The following is a 15,785-nucleotide window of genomic DNA, read 5'->3' on the forward strand; positions in this document are numbered from 1 at the left end:
TGGGAACCTTGGGTATTCCTTGATCTTTCTTTACACTTCAGCACTATGCGGAAACCTTTTGTTTTAGGACTGAGAAGAGAAAACAGGTAATTGTACTCCCAGTGGCAGTCCTTTGTCACGCAGGACAGCAATGGAAGCCTGATGCATACTGAAGCAGGCAAAATACATCTGACTAAAACCAATTAATTACGTAGCCCTGGATAACTTAGATTTTTTTTTTTTTTTTACTTCTATAAGGAGGGAGAAGCCCCCAGGCTGTACACTAGGCAGAAAGAAACAAGTGTGTTGGGAGGCAGATTGCTATCAGGCTGGCAGCTCCTGGGATGCTCCAGGGATGCGGCTTCACACGGGGCTGCAGCCTGGGTCTGAAACTGCCCCCAGACGCGGCTGTTCCTGCCTGGTTTCCGTGTCAGCCGATCAGAACAGAAAGTTGGAGCCGATATCCCGGCTGTGGCTCCTCTGCGAAGGGCTGCCGGCAGCTGCTGTGACAGCCCAGCCCGTGTGCCACCGAGATCACATCGCCCATTCCCGGACAGATTCCTCACTGCTGCACTAACAGCCACCTGCAAAACGTTAACATCTCAGGCGAGTGCGGGATGGGGGCTCTGGCGAGGGCTGAGTGCCGCTGAGGGTCTGGCCAGGACCCAGCCCAGGTTTTAATTGCTGCCGCGATGCAACCCGCAGCTCCCAGCCCTGCAGCTCGGCACAGGGAGGAACAACTGCCTTGAGCCCGGTAAGCTGACAGCTGAGCTCCCTTTCTGTGAGACTGATGCATTTTTAATGACTAATGGCTAATAATCAATCAATCTCGCCATAAAAAACCTAATAAATAATTAGTTTTCAATTAATAGATAAGTTATGAATAATTAAGTACTAATTTTATTCGTAGCAAAAGACGCCAGTGTCTTCACTTTCTTAATTTCTGAAACTTCCATGGGGCCTTTCAAGTACAGAAGATTCCTCTAAGACAACTAGAACATGCATGAAAAAGAACAGGCTTTTGAAATCTAATCTTCTCATGCTTAAAATAGAGGTAGTGCTGGGCTGTTGACAGTAGGTCTCTGAAGACTTTCAATACACGTTTTATTCTGTGAGACTGGCACCACATAGGAAATTAATTCAGTGACAATATTTTCATTAGATTATAACCCAAGTTCTCAATCTTAGGCACATTTGTATGCTTGTAATACATTCTAATTACTTGTAAAGAATAAGTCTGTGTGCTGGTTGGCTTATTGAATATATTAAATTAATGAATAAATAAATTTGTCTCCATGCTGGGAATGCCTGGAGATGATGTCAAAAGCTTTTTGGCATCAAAGCTTTCTGCAGAAGGAACCAGAAATGCTCTTGGTTGTGGTTTTGATAAACAACGTGATTTGTACTGTAGATGGACTTTTATGTCCCTCACAAGAGTAGTGAGTGAAAAAAGCATCTTTTATCCCCCAAAACAACAGAAATCAACTACATGAAGAGACTGCTACTTTTTTTTTTTTTTTTTTACCTTGGCTCCTTATTGATTTACTTAAGAGTATTGCTCTTGTTGGTTCAGCTCAGCACCTCAAACTGTTTCCCTGGGATGGAGCTCTCAGGAGCACTCTAGGGCTTTCACATATTTTTAAGTTATGCATGTAGAAAGGAAATAGCATATACATGAATGAAAACAGTCTGCCCATGTTGTCAGTTTTCTGTTTATCTTGTCATATTTCAGTAGTAAAAAAAAAAAGTTCTTTTTAGTATGGAACAAAGTCATCAAAAGTGGGGCTTCTCAAAAGATGGGAAATCCAATATTTTCAAGAGAGCTACTGAGCTGCCATGAGGGCAAGCTTCTCTGTTAGTGCAGAACTGTAAGAGGCTCATCCTGCCCCCTACTTCGTGGTTCATCATCTTGTTTACATACTGAATTTTCTTTCCCTGGAGTGATTTTCCTCTCTGGTCCATAAGAGAAGAAAGTGCAGGTTATGGCATGCAAGGAAGCCAACCTGGTACTCTGGAGCCAGTGCTGTTCCCTGTAGCTCCTTCCTCTGGACTGCTTGGGTTTGCAGCTAAATGCTTCTCCCTTCTCAGAACAATTGCATCCCTTGCAAGTGTCACATTTTCTGAGCAACGATCTTCCAAAATCCGAAATGCAGCAGGTTCAGATCTTTTCCTGACAGCAGGATCCCTTGACATCAGGAGCTATGTCTCCAGAGGAGCTTAGCAAGGACACGGGGCAGAACACAAGGGATGCTATCTCTTCCTGAAAATACAAGTGAGATTCAAGAGGTCAAAGGAAATAGATTCCTGGTGCTGGAAGGCTTTTTCAGGCAAGGGGCTCGGTGGTAAGGCTGGAGTGAAGAAAGAAAAATTTCTCTTCCAGCCTGTTGAAATCAGAGTCCATGTAACAAGCCAATGTGGTTTTCAGTGCTGTTCGAGCTGCAGTGCTCTGTCAGAGAAGTGTTCACCCATGTGAAAAGCGTAACCCTGTCAGGCTGCCAAGTGAAACCTCGGGTGATCGGCTGCGTAAGCGCTGGTAGCACAGGATGGAGCTGCCTTCGGCTACTTTCAATTACACACCCAATTCTTTTAAGACTTCTGAATATTTGGGAAGGGAGAATATGCAGAACTTGTTTGTTTACATCAGATTGTGCTGTGTTTTCAGGTTCCTTAACTGCTTTTGGAGCATGTGACCGCAGCCTAGCCCTTCCCCTTCCACATACCTGGCAGCTTTGTCAATGCAGCAAAGGAATCCTCCCCTGGAGTAAGCAGTTGTGTCAGACTGATATTGTGCAGGGTTTCATCATTTCAGCCAAGTGGGAACCGGAGCAGAGACAGGCGTGAAGGAGCTGATGCCTCGCAAGGCAAACCGTGGTGCTGGTGCTGCTGCGATGATTCAGGCGGCTGCGGGGCACTGCTGAGCTGGGGCTGGGCAGGGCAGGTGGCAGACTGGCAGACCTCAGCCTTTCATCTCGTGGGTACTGCTGGAAGCATGGCCAGGCTCTGCTGCACTTGGTGCTGGGCAGAGCAGGTGGGAAGTGCACTCAGTTTCTCTCTGCCCTTTTGAGGCAGGTCAGGCACCCAGAGCTGTCCCCGGGCACTGAGTCTCCCCAAAGGCTTGGCAGCCTGGCACCCTGCACACAACACCAGGGAAGCTTGGCAGGAAGCTCTAAGCATTGCATCTTCTTCAGAACTGAAACGTTTTTTCGTGGCTTGGGATGTTCTCAGGATCCTGTCTGTGCAAGTAGCTTTTTTCCACAGGTAGATTGCAAGTGAGGCCTTTTGGATGAGGAACTCGCTGAAGTTGACAGCTTAGTTATTTTGAATTTATATACAGCTCTCTGTTCAGCACCAGGGTGGTGCTCAGCTTGCCCTAATTAGCCCAAATTACCGTAGCTACAAAAAGCAGGAATTGATTCTCATGGTACCTTGCTTATCTCTACAGAGAGCTACTGCAAAGACATGCCCCTGAGGGCATCACAGTAAATTTCTGAACCCTAATTCACATGTTCAAACTGTTATTCAAACTTCTACACCAGATCTATCACTGCATTTAGTAATTTTCAGCTTCTAATGAAGAACACTCTCTCTTTCTTTTCTAATCTTCTGAAAACATGAAGCAGCATTCAGCTGCTAGGAGAAGTACCCTGAGAAGCCAGACCACCACAAGCTCCCTCTAGGTGACCAGGGCTTCACAGCTCAGAGCTGTCCTGGCCCATGACAAACCCACCCAGCCTTGCTAGTCCCTGCTTTGTCTCAGTGCTGCCTTTCCCTACATAATTCTGCTCACCCACTCCCAAAGGAGCCGTGCCACGAGGACAAGGAAGGCAGAGCAGCTCTGCTCACTCCGCTAATGAAGCAGTGCCTCAATTAGCTGTCTGAGGATAGTGAGTCTTGGAGAACTAGAGCTGGTATCTGCAAGCCTGGAATATTTGTGTTTCTGTATCAAAAGTAACAATTACACCACAAGAAGAAAAGCAAACCTTTACAGAATAAGGCAAGAAACCCAAACAGGTTTAGTCAAAGCAAAGGTAGAATTTTAATCATCATTTTGCTTTGTCAAACTTGATAACACTGGAGAAAAAAGGACTTTTTTATTTTAGTGAAAAATCTAACACACTGGAATGGAAAGCTAACTTTCTGACCACTGGGGAAAAAAAGTCTGAAATTATTGGTTTTGAACCAAATGCACATATGAGTGATTAAAGCTTTTATTGATGAAAATACAATGATAACATTACTATTTCAGTACAACTGAAAAGTAAATACAATGTTTACTTGATGTGGCATTTCTATGCAAATATTATTTTATTTTATATTTCTGAATTAGAATTAAGAATATCGGAATAAGACCTGTTTTTTCTCCAAAGTGCTCTTACAGAACTTCATTATGTTCCAGATACCTGTTCTGATTTTCCTATAAATATAGGTTGGCATGTTTTATGTTTCTGAGCCCAGAATGGGTGTGGCATGAACAAGATCTTATATATGTGAAAATTCAAAGGTGTTTGTGGCTTTTCTTTCCCAGTGTTGCAGGAGAATCAAATAGTCATTCCTTGCATACTTCAGGCTTCTCATCATTTACCTTTCAGACTTGTTATAGCTGCTAAGAGCATGAAAAATGAAGCACGAAGGAAAGCACAAGATTATGTTAAATGATGAGCATCATCCCTGAGGTGGGCAGGTTTCACAGATATATCCTGTGTGACAGCAGCAGGCTGGGGAGAACCTGATTTTGAATGACACAGAGTGCAGAGCATTGTGAGTCGAGGACACAGGCTGCAATCAACAAGAACCAGTGAGATAAAACAGATGCTCAGTGTACACACTGTCCATGGAGTGTGAAGAAGCTCTCCAGGTGAGGCATGCCTGGACAAGGTGTGCTCCACCTGTAAGCACAATGCTGCTGGCTGGCCACTGCCATGCAGCCCACGGAGAAATGCCCCAGGGGCAGGAAAAGCTGGCACTCCTGGAGCCCAGGCAGCATTAAGGATAGAATCTGCTGTGTCCTGCTGGCAGAAAAATGTCCCACTGTATTTTCCAGAGCCACACAGTGAGAGGGTGCTCCTCACAGACTGGCTTTGACATGGCAAATACCAACACAGCCTCTGCTCTTGGCAGCATTTCAGAGCAGGACTTTCACAGGGATTAACTGTTCCTGAACAATTTCTCCAATATATAAGATACAAATGTTCTTTTCTTCCAATCAGCCATGCAGGTCTTTCTTGTACAAACACTGTGGCCAGTAAAGGGAAAATCCTGCCCTCGAGTTATGCCAAATGCCTTCAGTGCTCCTGTGGCAGTTCCATGGGTGCTGATGGAGAGCAGGGGTGTGTTCCTCAGGGCACAGGGTCTCTCCAGCACTTTGTCCCTGCACACCTGCTCTCAGGAAGAAAACCTGTACCTGAGATCTTGTCCTTTTCTAAGGAACCAGCAGCCAGAACTCAACAAGTCCCAATTCAAACCCATGTTGGTGGTGCTCTGTCAGAAACCAACGGATGTTTCTAGTCTCTGTTAAAAATACTCATATTGTCGCCTGTGGTGGCAAGTAAAGGACATGGCAACTCCTAGACCCCCAGTCTGGTCTGGAACAGGGGTTCACAGGCATCATAATTTCTACTGTGGGAGTGTTTGAGTTTTTTGTCATTAACAACACCTTGATTTTGCATCAGAACTTGGTCCTCTGGCTTGTGTTTCTCAGACTGTACCTAAATATCACATTTGCACCAGTTCTATCAGAGATTTTTATGAATAGTTGCCATCGTAAACTGATAAACATCTCTAAATTTTTCTTTTATTTTGATTTCATGTTGATGTGGCTATCAAAGCTCTACCACATCAAAGCAAATGTTCATCAAAGTCCGTAGGATTTCTAATGTAATCACTATTCAAAACCTGAAAGAAACATTATGGGAAGGATTAGTTTGGTTTCAGACAACTGAATTAGGCAACTGAATTAAACAAAATTCCCATTGATATTCAGTAGCATTTTGGCAGATAAGTCCTAGAAGCCCTCTGGAAATCCTGGACCAGGCCAGTGGGTGATGCACCATTTCAGCACTGTGCTCAGTAATTTTATCCTCAAACAATTTTAGTTAGGGGCACTCCCAACATCTATCTCACAAATTACTGGTGGAGTCACATCCCCTGCAGCACTGCTAGGATATTGTATCATGCATCTTTTTTAGCTTATGACTGGAAAAGATAAGATCTGAAAAGAATTTGGAGGTGAGGTAGGTGATGAAATTCTGCTGCTGTGTTTGAATACATCAGGCAGGAATTGTTTTGAGTCCTGAATATGTATTTGATTTCCACAGGCTTCCAGGTGAGCATCTTTTGCAGAGAGAGTACAAGCACTGATATGCAGATAGAACACAATAACTATCAATAATCCAATGACACCTGAAAAATCAGGGAATACATTATTCCATAATAGCAGATGAACTAAGAGCCATTCATTTCTTTAACATTAGATGCCTGTGTTGTCTCAAGCCTGGTTCATATGCATAGGTAAATACAAGTTAAATCATCTCTTTCAGGATGCTTATCAGCCTCTGCTGCTCTTTGCACTGAAGGTGTAATAACAGTCATAACAGCAGGGACAAGGGCATGGACACCACTGCAGTTTTGACCTTTCTCCAGCTCCTTGGTGGTGATCTGGCAAGGGCATACTTTTATTTAATCCACACCACTGGGCATTGTTCCTTTGGTGCTTAGTGCAGGTGTGAACACAGGCAGTTGCTTAGATGAATATAAAGAATAAATGCAGTTTAGTCATCACGTATGACAAACTGTGGGAAAAGCAGCGAGCTGCTGCGACACTCCTGGTGGCAGTAGCTTTATGGAAATGAGGACACAAGGCAGTGATTTTCCATAAGGCCCACTAGGTAAATTCTGGGAAGCAGGTAACCAGGTTAGGTCCTAATGAGACAAGCACAGATTGCACAGGTTGTGCTATGTCTTGCTGAGGCACAAGTGGGTAGTAGCAAATGGACATGCTGGGATCTGCTTGCTGGCTCCCAAGCTGGGAGAAAGGTAACCACAAAAACACAGAGAGTGGAAAAAATTATTCCATGCTTTTAGGGCACCTACATCAAACACATCGGGGAAGCAAAGTTCCAACACAGGAAAACAGAGAGCAGCACTACTTTCTGATCACTATTTTCTGATGGCTCGTCTGCTTGCAGGTTAGTCAGACCTGCCTGTTCACTCCTGCATGGAGAGCAATCTGCCAGAGGAGCTGCCAAATTATCCTGACATCTTACAGTAGGCAGCCTGTTACCTGAACATGAAACAGGCTTTGCTTTGTGGAGAGGATCCCCTCTGTAGAAGCCTTGCAGCGAGGCAGCACAGCTACTGTGACAGCCTCTGCTACACCAGCCCTGTGCTGAGGTGGGGTGTGAGGCTCACAGCTGAAATGTGCCTTTCTCATCCCTTTTATGTCACAATGCATCTGTATTTCTAGGCAGGAGCATTTTCCCTTCTTCCATTTTACCTTACAATGAAGCAAAGCAAACAAAGAGGTACCAAGCCCCTGAACATCAAGGGGGAGAATACACACATATTCTAGGGCTGTCCGGGTTATAGACCCGCGCTGGTGTGACACAGCAGACGCAGCTTCCCCATTGTCCTGGTGACCCCAGCTGAGCTGGCAGGAATGGCCCAGGGCGGGGGAGAGAAGGATCAGCTGTGGGCCTGATCCCAGCTGCACCAACCAGCTTTGTGACAGGCAATAAAGGGCCAAAGAAAAGACTTTTGTCCTTGATTGCGAGAGCGACGAAGCTCCTCTCATTGGCAGGGATGACAATTAACCGCAGAGGACTCGTCCATTGTCTGGCACTGAGATCTCCCAGCAGTTGTCCACTCCACCATGCTCAAATAATGGGCGGCACCTTGGGTTTGTCAATGCCTCAGTCAGCTTTGTGTGCCTGTGCCAGACTGTCAGCCTGGAGGAGCCACTTGGCTGTGGCAGAGATCTCACTGAGATGTGGCTGTGGTAGAGAAAATGTATGAAAAACATTGCCAGGCCAGGCTGAAGAGTGAAGTGAGGTCTCCTTCCAGTGAACCTGGAATAAACAAACAGTGCTGGGCTGACAAGCATTTCATGAGAGCTCCATCACCCCATGTATAAAATCCTTTCTGAGAGGACATGCCAAGTAGGCTCCTTATGCTGAGACCTCTAGCTTGGAGTGAGTGTTATGGAAGAACTCTTGACCCCTGGAAAAGGGCATAACATGAGAGCAAAAAACAACACTGCGGCAGCCCTCCGTGCACTTTCCTGTAGGAGCAAGAACTTCCCACCGGCTCAGCTGGGAAAGAATGAATCCCATTCAGGGAGGGAAGCTTGGACTGTTGAGGCTGCCACCAGACACCTCTTCCTGATGCTAATCCTATTCTTCTGCTGTGGATCAAGTAATTCTTGTGTGAGTATTTTTCATGGGCTAAAGAAAAAAGATATTTAACCACAACAAACCTGCTGCCAGAAAATGTCAATCTTAGCTTCTGGGGTCTAAATTATAAGCACCAGCTACCAATTTCTGGCTGTCATTTTTACTGCAGAGGTACCTCACACATTGACATGGATCTCCTGGCAGTGCTGGTGCTTTGCCATCCTCCTGAAAGCAAGTATGTCCTGAAAGCAAGCAGTCCTCCAAGACACGAGAGAAATTTTATCAGGCTTAGTGCTAGAAGGCACTGGCAGCTATGTTTTAAATAATCTCTTGCAATACTTGTTTGGGAGTGCAGGAAAATTCTCCTTGCAGAGAAATACCTTGACTAATTTGAAGAGTAGAGAAGCACTCGGAGGATTTAAACCTTGCTTGGTCACCAGGCTGCCCCTCCTCCAAGCACTTAAAAACCCTCCTCCACATTCAGGCAACTCAATCGTTCTAGCAGAGGCTGGAGGGGGGTAGGGTCCTCACAGCATCCTGGTAAAACAGTGCAGAAAGTCAAGAGGAGTGCCCCATATCCTTATGAAGCAAAGTTCTGAAATACGTTTTCAAAAACCTTGTTGCAACACTTTCAGCAAAGCAAATGGTTTATGTTTTGTTATTAATTTTTCCTAAATGAATGCTAGCAAAAACTGAGCCATGAAGCTGATCTTCCACCATGGTAGACAAGGGCCCTAAATGTGAATTTATTGCCCTTTTATTGCCCTGATACCAACCCCCAGGTTCCCACACCCTGCCAGGGAGTCCCCATGCTCAGCCCCAGAAAACAACAGGAGATTTGGCATCCTCTGAGGAGCTGGACCTTGACCAGCCCACCAGCTCCCACCCAGGGCTGCCCAAAGGAGAAGGACATGTTTCAGCAACTCCCCCCAAGGGCAGGGAATCTGAGCAGCTTCAGCCCCCTGCAAAGCCCCAGTGACCCTCACCTGATGAGTTACATGTTTGAAGGTAGAGCAAATTGTCAGACTGACCCAGCCACTGCTGTGGTTCATTCTCAGCACGCTGCTCTGGCTGTGGGGATCTGCCTGCATGCCTACCACCCTTTAAGTCCTTCAGTGTATAGTTAGTGCTGGTGATGACAATTGGCAACTGTATAATTTTGCACCAGGCTGTCATCTTCTCCCACAAATATTTGTAAATATTTCCTTACCCGCCAAGGCATCTTCATTTTGCCACCATTATCTGGCACAAAATCAGCAGAGGAATTGATACCTCCATGTACACTTGTGACTTCTTCTGAGTCCAGTTATAAGGTGCACTTGAAAATCCAAGAAATGAAATGGCTTCCTATAGATTCCTTGGCTAAAGTCCATCTTCTGTTCCCATAGCTCTTCATTCTTCATTGCTGAGCTGGTGTAAGACTCATGTAGAAACTGCTGCTGTGCACCTGGGTGTGTGAGGTTCCTTTCTCCAGCTGCCCTTCAGCAAGCCCAGGAAATGCTGGTCAGCAAAACTGGCATATAAAGTTGATATTCACATAATGAAGGAGAGAAACGAAAGATTAACTCTATTTTGTTTCTAGCCATGATAGATGTTTAGTAATCATATGCTACTTGCTTAGCACTGCATTAAATTTTGTTGTTGCCCTTTTCATGGCACTTTTCAGGACATAGCTGGAACCTGGAGGCCAGAACAATATCAAGAAGGACAGATACATTCCCACAGATTGTTTCAGCATGGGAAGATGCTGCTTTGTAATCACAGCTGCTGGAAACACCAAAAGTTGAACTATGGTAGGCAGAACAATGTGGTAGTTAACATGCATAAAGTATAAAGTTTTATAAAGCCTTCAATGTATGTGCCTTGTTGGAATTTACAATAATTTAAGGTGCTTATTATTCCTTCAGGCATGGAACTCATAAATATTACTCAGTGCTATTTGTCATTGGCTTCTCTGTCATGCATAAAGCAAAATTAAATACTTATCTCTATATCGTTAACGTATTAAACATTAGGATTTATGGGGTTTGAGATTTTACTTGCTCTGAGAACATTAACTTCCTGATGAAAGATCTAAATGCAAATAGAAGGAATGCCAAAATACCCTGGAACATAATTAAGGATACTGAGGTGCGAAGAAGCCCCAGGCAGAGGAATGTGCAGTTTTCTTATTTCCACTGTCATGGTGGGCTAGTTCTCTCTGTTCTACATTTTTGCACACTGCCCCAATGTGCCACCTTGTTTCTTTCTCAAGAGGTGAAGAACATATTAGTTCATTCTTATATAGATTAACAGTTAAAGAGTGTTCCTGGTTTAAAACATATCCTTGCTACCTGTACTGGGAAACAACAATTCTAAAGTGTCTATACTTTTTTAAAAAATCATTGATCACTCTTTCCATGGGAAACAAAAATTCATTTGGTAGCTTTAGTTGATATCTTGCTTTTGTTGCTACTCAGGGCTCCTGCAAACAGGAGTTGAAAGGGACAACTTTTAACCAAATGTATATTTCTGCTGCAGAAAAGACATACTATCTACATCCTATTTTGTCCACACCATTCAGAATGATCACTACCACACTTTCTGTCCCCTTCACATGATGCCAAACTATGTCCCAGGAGCAATCTTGGTGGCTACTCCAAATAGACAGAGAGAGCTTGCTGGCTCTGTAACATCCTCTATCTCAGCCGAAAGGACCAAGGTATTTTATTCAGAAGATATTTTCTGCTCTACCTTGTTTTAGTAGATTTAAATGTCCTTAGTGATACACTTGACACTTCACTTATGAAACTTTCTCACAGCCCTGCAGATCTCACTGCCAGCCCAAGCTTTGCCATTATTATCCTGATAGAATGATAGATTCATTCAATTTATGATCCTGAGTAACTCCTCTCCTACTTATGTCTGCTATAACATCTTACCTTTTAAGCCAACCAACTTCTGCCACTTTTTTCATCTCACTATTGGCCTATTTTTTAAAGTATTTTGATTCTTGCAAATATTTGTGACTATTTACATTTAAGTACAAGTAAGTAATTGTATTAATCGCTCTATAAAACCCCCACAAGTTAATGAGTTCAGTCTTCACACTAATAGTTGAAAAATCCAAGCTGACACTCCCCACTGCTAATGAGAAGCAGAGCCCACTGGGGGGGTTCCACTGCCACCATTCACCCACCGTACTGCTTTGTCTCATGCTGTGTGCTTGGTTCCACTTCTGCTCATCTGCCTTTACTTGTCCATGCTGAAGTCAGAGAGCACCAGGTGTCTTTTACTAACACGTGCTAGGTACTGGAGTTACATCTTGCTGTCTGAGCACCAGCTTCATCCCAATACACCAGTCGGAAAAAGAGGGCAGACACTGTAGCTTGCTCCCCCTCAGGGCAACTGGGAGGGAGGGCTTGCATCATTCATGGCATTATAAACTCTGTGATAGATTTGCCACATCTGTGCAGAGGATTTGCAAAATTTTATGCTGTCCTCCATGAATGAGCAGCAGCCAGCTACCATCCAGCATCCAGTACTCAGCAGCTGGGGGAGCTTCTCTTTGTCTTGATAAAAGTGCCTTTCACAGGTGGCAGGAACTGATTTGATCAGACTGTCAGAGGAAGCTCAAAAAAGTTTTCTCGTGTATAGATCAAAGTACACTAGCACTGTCTTCAGAGTAGTGATGGCTGTCACACAAATCATCTCCCAGCTTTCTCCAGGTCACTGCTGCATTTGTGACAGTCTCTTTACTCAGATCAGCCTCCAGAGAGCATGGCACCCACAGAACCCCCCAATCTCACCATGCTGCTGCTCTGAGCCTGTGACAGGAGCTTCCTAAGGCTGTGCTGACCTCCCTGTGCTCCACAAAATGCCTCTGGAAACCTCCCTCTAAACTCCAGGGCTTATGCAGATCAATCTATTCACAAGTCAAATTGTGCTCCTGTTCCAGGCTGCTGTAAATGCCTGTGGTGAGAATTTGAGGGGACAAGGCACAGGTGACAGCTGACTTCAGCTCTGCTTGACCTCTGTTTTATTTTCTAGGTTGAGGTCAAAGAGCTGTATCTTCCCTGGTTGCTAGTACTGTGCACAGATTAAGGACCTTCATTCCTATTAATAATTAAAAGAACAGTGATGTCTTCATATGACCCGAGTAAAATATTTTTTTAAAAATTAAAGAATCTTGAAAGATTAAAAATTGTTTTTTGTTGGAGATTATAAAATCCAAAATGAATACTAAAATGTCAGCAACGAGATTTCCAGTATACCAGTCTTCTCTTTTAAGGAGGCCTTTCTCATTCCGTGCATTACGGATGTTCAAATGAAAGGTTACACACAGGGTCATCAACAAGGCTCACAATGCCTCCAGCCCTACAATACACTCCACTTCAAAGGGATTGGCTGCATTCCTGAGCCTTGTACCAATAAGCACTAATAACACTGAAAAATGAAAACTGAACCAGATGTCTCCAATAGCATTGATTCTTATTAGCTGTTCACAGCTATTCTTACACCTCTGGGCATAACGAGGCAGAGCCACGTTGGGTGTGTGGCTGCTGAGCCGGTAATGCCGCTGGAATGCTCCCACGCTGCTGGGAGCTGCATTCTTGACAGGCTGTCTCCATTATGATCTTAAGAAAACTTCTTTAAAATGTCATCTAAAAATGCATCAAATATGTAAACTCTTACTCAGGCAGGATAGGATTTGACAGTAACATGTACTTAAAATTAACTGGGAAAAGTGACCAAATGGACAGCAGAAGTGACCCATACATTTATCTGTGCCTTGCTGCTGATCCCAAAGCAGTTGAGGCCACCCAGAATGAGTTTAGGGTAGGTCTGTGGCAAGAGAACAGAAGAATACTAATCAATAGTAAAAAAAAGTATGCTGCTATACTGTAAATACCCAAAGCAGACAGGTAACAGCCATAAGTTCTTTATAGAATCTGCTCAGTGAATGGAAGTGAAACTGCTTTGGAACAACCCACAAGTGCAATGAGTATCTGTATCCTTGTCCAGAAAACCACAGCCTGAAACACACATCTCTTTGGGTTTGCAGAACTCATCTGCCTGGTTTTCTAGTACACTCTTGTTCTTGGACATCATCTTTCTGCTTAGGAAGAAGGACAGCCCTGACAGACAGGGAGTCCACAGGGAACAGATTTTAACATCATTTAATTCACATGCCATGAAGATTGCTCCTGCTGTAGAAGTAGATAATACTTTTATTCTAAGGGTTGATAGTGCATGAACACCTTTCAGAGTGCACCAGCAACCTGTGTGACAACAGGAAAGGGACAGCTAGGTAAGGAGAGATGCTGTGAAAGGGGAGGTGCTGATGTAAGCAGAGCTCAAACAGCTGATAATCTCTGTGTCCTTTCAGCTGCCAATCCAAAATATTTTCTGTCACTAAAGGCTACTCAGTGAGATGGATCCAGATGCTTCATCCAGATGAAGTTTAAAATTCAGGAATTTCAATTACGCATCTGGTTAATAAGAAAGCAGTAATAAAAGAAGAATTTCTTATCAACAACTGAAAAATCTATCTTCCTTGGTTAATGTAGAAGTTGCTGGTGCAGAAGATCTTTGTTGCTAAAGGGACCCAGTCCCCACAGTACAACTTGAAGACCAAGAGCCCAAGTCCTGCCGTTGCTGCTTCCAAAGCAATGCTGAGATATGGCTTAAATTAGCAGAGTGCCATGTTTGTTTAATTGGCCAGGACTTTAGACCTCTTGGCTGAGTAACAAGAACTCCTATAAAAACTTCATCTTGAATTTGATAAAATGGATCCCCTAGTAGTCACTAGCCAGGGAGATGGGGACCATGCCCAGTTAATATGCCATGAGCCTGGTCCCCCACCGTGGTCCTGTGCATCCCTCCCTGACACCCCTGCCTAACTGGGCAGCATAAAGTTGTGTGTGTAATTACTTTCTTTGGAGACAGAGCCAAATAATCACCATGCAGGTTCTTTATCAGTTGGCCATTAAGCATTCTCATAATAAATCTAAACAAAAAACACCCCAAAGAAACCATAAAAGCAGACAACACAAATATTACCAAACAGAAGGAAGGCCAGAGAAGAAGAAAGTTAAAAAGGCTTCCATGGAGCAACTGTCCACATTAATAGCACAGGAAAAAGCACAAGATCTTCTGCTTCAAGGAAAATTCATCCACTGCTCTGCTTTCCCACTTCCCGCTGCCAACTAATTCCAGAGTTATTGCAAAGGCTATGCAGTGATGAAAAGCACAGTAAAGGAGGAAGAAAGAATGAGTGCACCAAACAAAGGAAGTTTCAGAGAACAGATATTTATTGTGTTCACTTGGATGCACTGATGAATAGCAAGTGGAGAATTATTCAATTAATAGGATGGAGCTCAGGATAGACAGACAAATTTAGGACTTAACCAGAAGTAAGAAATGCTGCAATGACTTGTAAAACATGTCTGTTGGATCTTTGCTTCAGCTATCCCCACTTTTGTTCGTAAAATCCATTCCACAAGTTCTGTATTGGGGACTACCCCAAATGAGATTATTTTACACACAACTATATTTAATTTGCGGTGAGGGGGAACACCTTGGCTTGTTTTATGTCAACATGCCTGTTTAATTGGGCTTCTGATTATTTAATGTCACTGCTGAAGAGGTAGTTTTTATGAAGCACAAAAGAAAATTTAATGAAAATTATTCACAAGACCAACTTCTGACTAGTAAAACCAAGAGCTTAATGTAAGAGCTGAAGTCCCCATCTGCTACTTCTCTGAAAAGAGGAGCCTACATGAAGGATTTATTGTGACATTACAATGCTTGATGTCAAATAATCTAGCCAGAGGAACAATATTGCCCTAAAGAGAGCCATCAGGCCCAGTGTGACATGGGTATTTGAAAGGATTAACTGCACTTAAATCAATATGGGCAATGAAAACAGAAATACCCAATCTCTTGGCCGCTCAATTATTTAAGACTGTCTTTAGTCCCCACAGAATGGAATTAAACGCTTGTTTAAGAGGACTGACAATTAAATCTATTTCTTTAATGTCAAGATAAGAACATGGGATCTGTGACTGCAGTACAGAATGAGGAAGAAGCATCTCCCAGAGAAGAACATGTAAAAAAGAGACATTGGGTGTGACTGGCAAGGGGCTTTCCTGGGGAGGGAAGGCAGCTGCTCCCCACTGGCACAGCCACTGGGTGCTGTACACTGCCTGAGAATCACAGAACCACAGAAGGGATCAGGCTGGCAGGGACCACGGTGGGTCCAACCTCCCTGCTCAGCCAGTGTCATCCTGGAGCACATGGTGCAGGACTGTGTCCAGATGATTCTGGAATGTCTCCAGAGAAGGAGACCCCCATAACCTCTCTGGGCTTTGTTCCAGTGTTCAGTCACCCCTCTAGGAGAGAAATTCTTTCTTGTGTTCAGGTGGAACTTCCTGTGCA

The 15,785-nt window shown here is 44.0% G+C and overlaps 1 long non-coding RNA gene across 1 annotated transcript; it reads left to right on the forward strand.

Moving 5' to 3' along the window:
• On the forward strand, positions 1–7,881 carry LOC135283249 (uncharacterized). The gene is made up of 3 exons (XR_010349095.1): positions 1–86; positions 238–733; positions 4,569–7,881. It is a non-coding gene; the product is annotated as an uncharacterized LOC135283249 (long non-coding RNA).
• The last annotated feature ends 7,904 nt before the right edge of the window (positions 7,882–15,785 follow it).

The sequence above is a fragment of the Passer domesticus genome, chromosome 18, assembly GCF_036417665.1.
Source record: "Passer domesticus isolate bPasDom1 chromosome 18, bPasDom1.hap1, whole genome shotgun sequence".
Lineage (NCBI taxonomy): Eukaryota > Metazoa > Chordata > Aves > Passeriformes > Passeridae > Passer > Passer domesticus.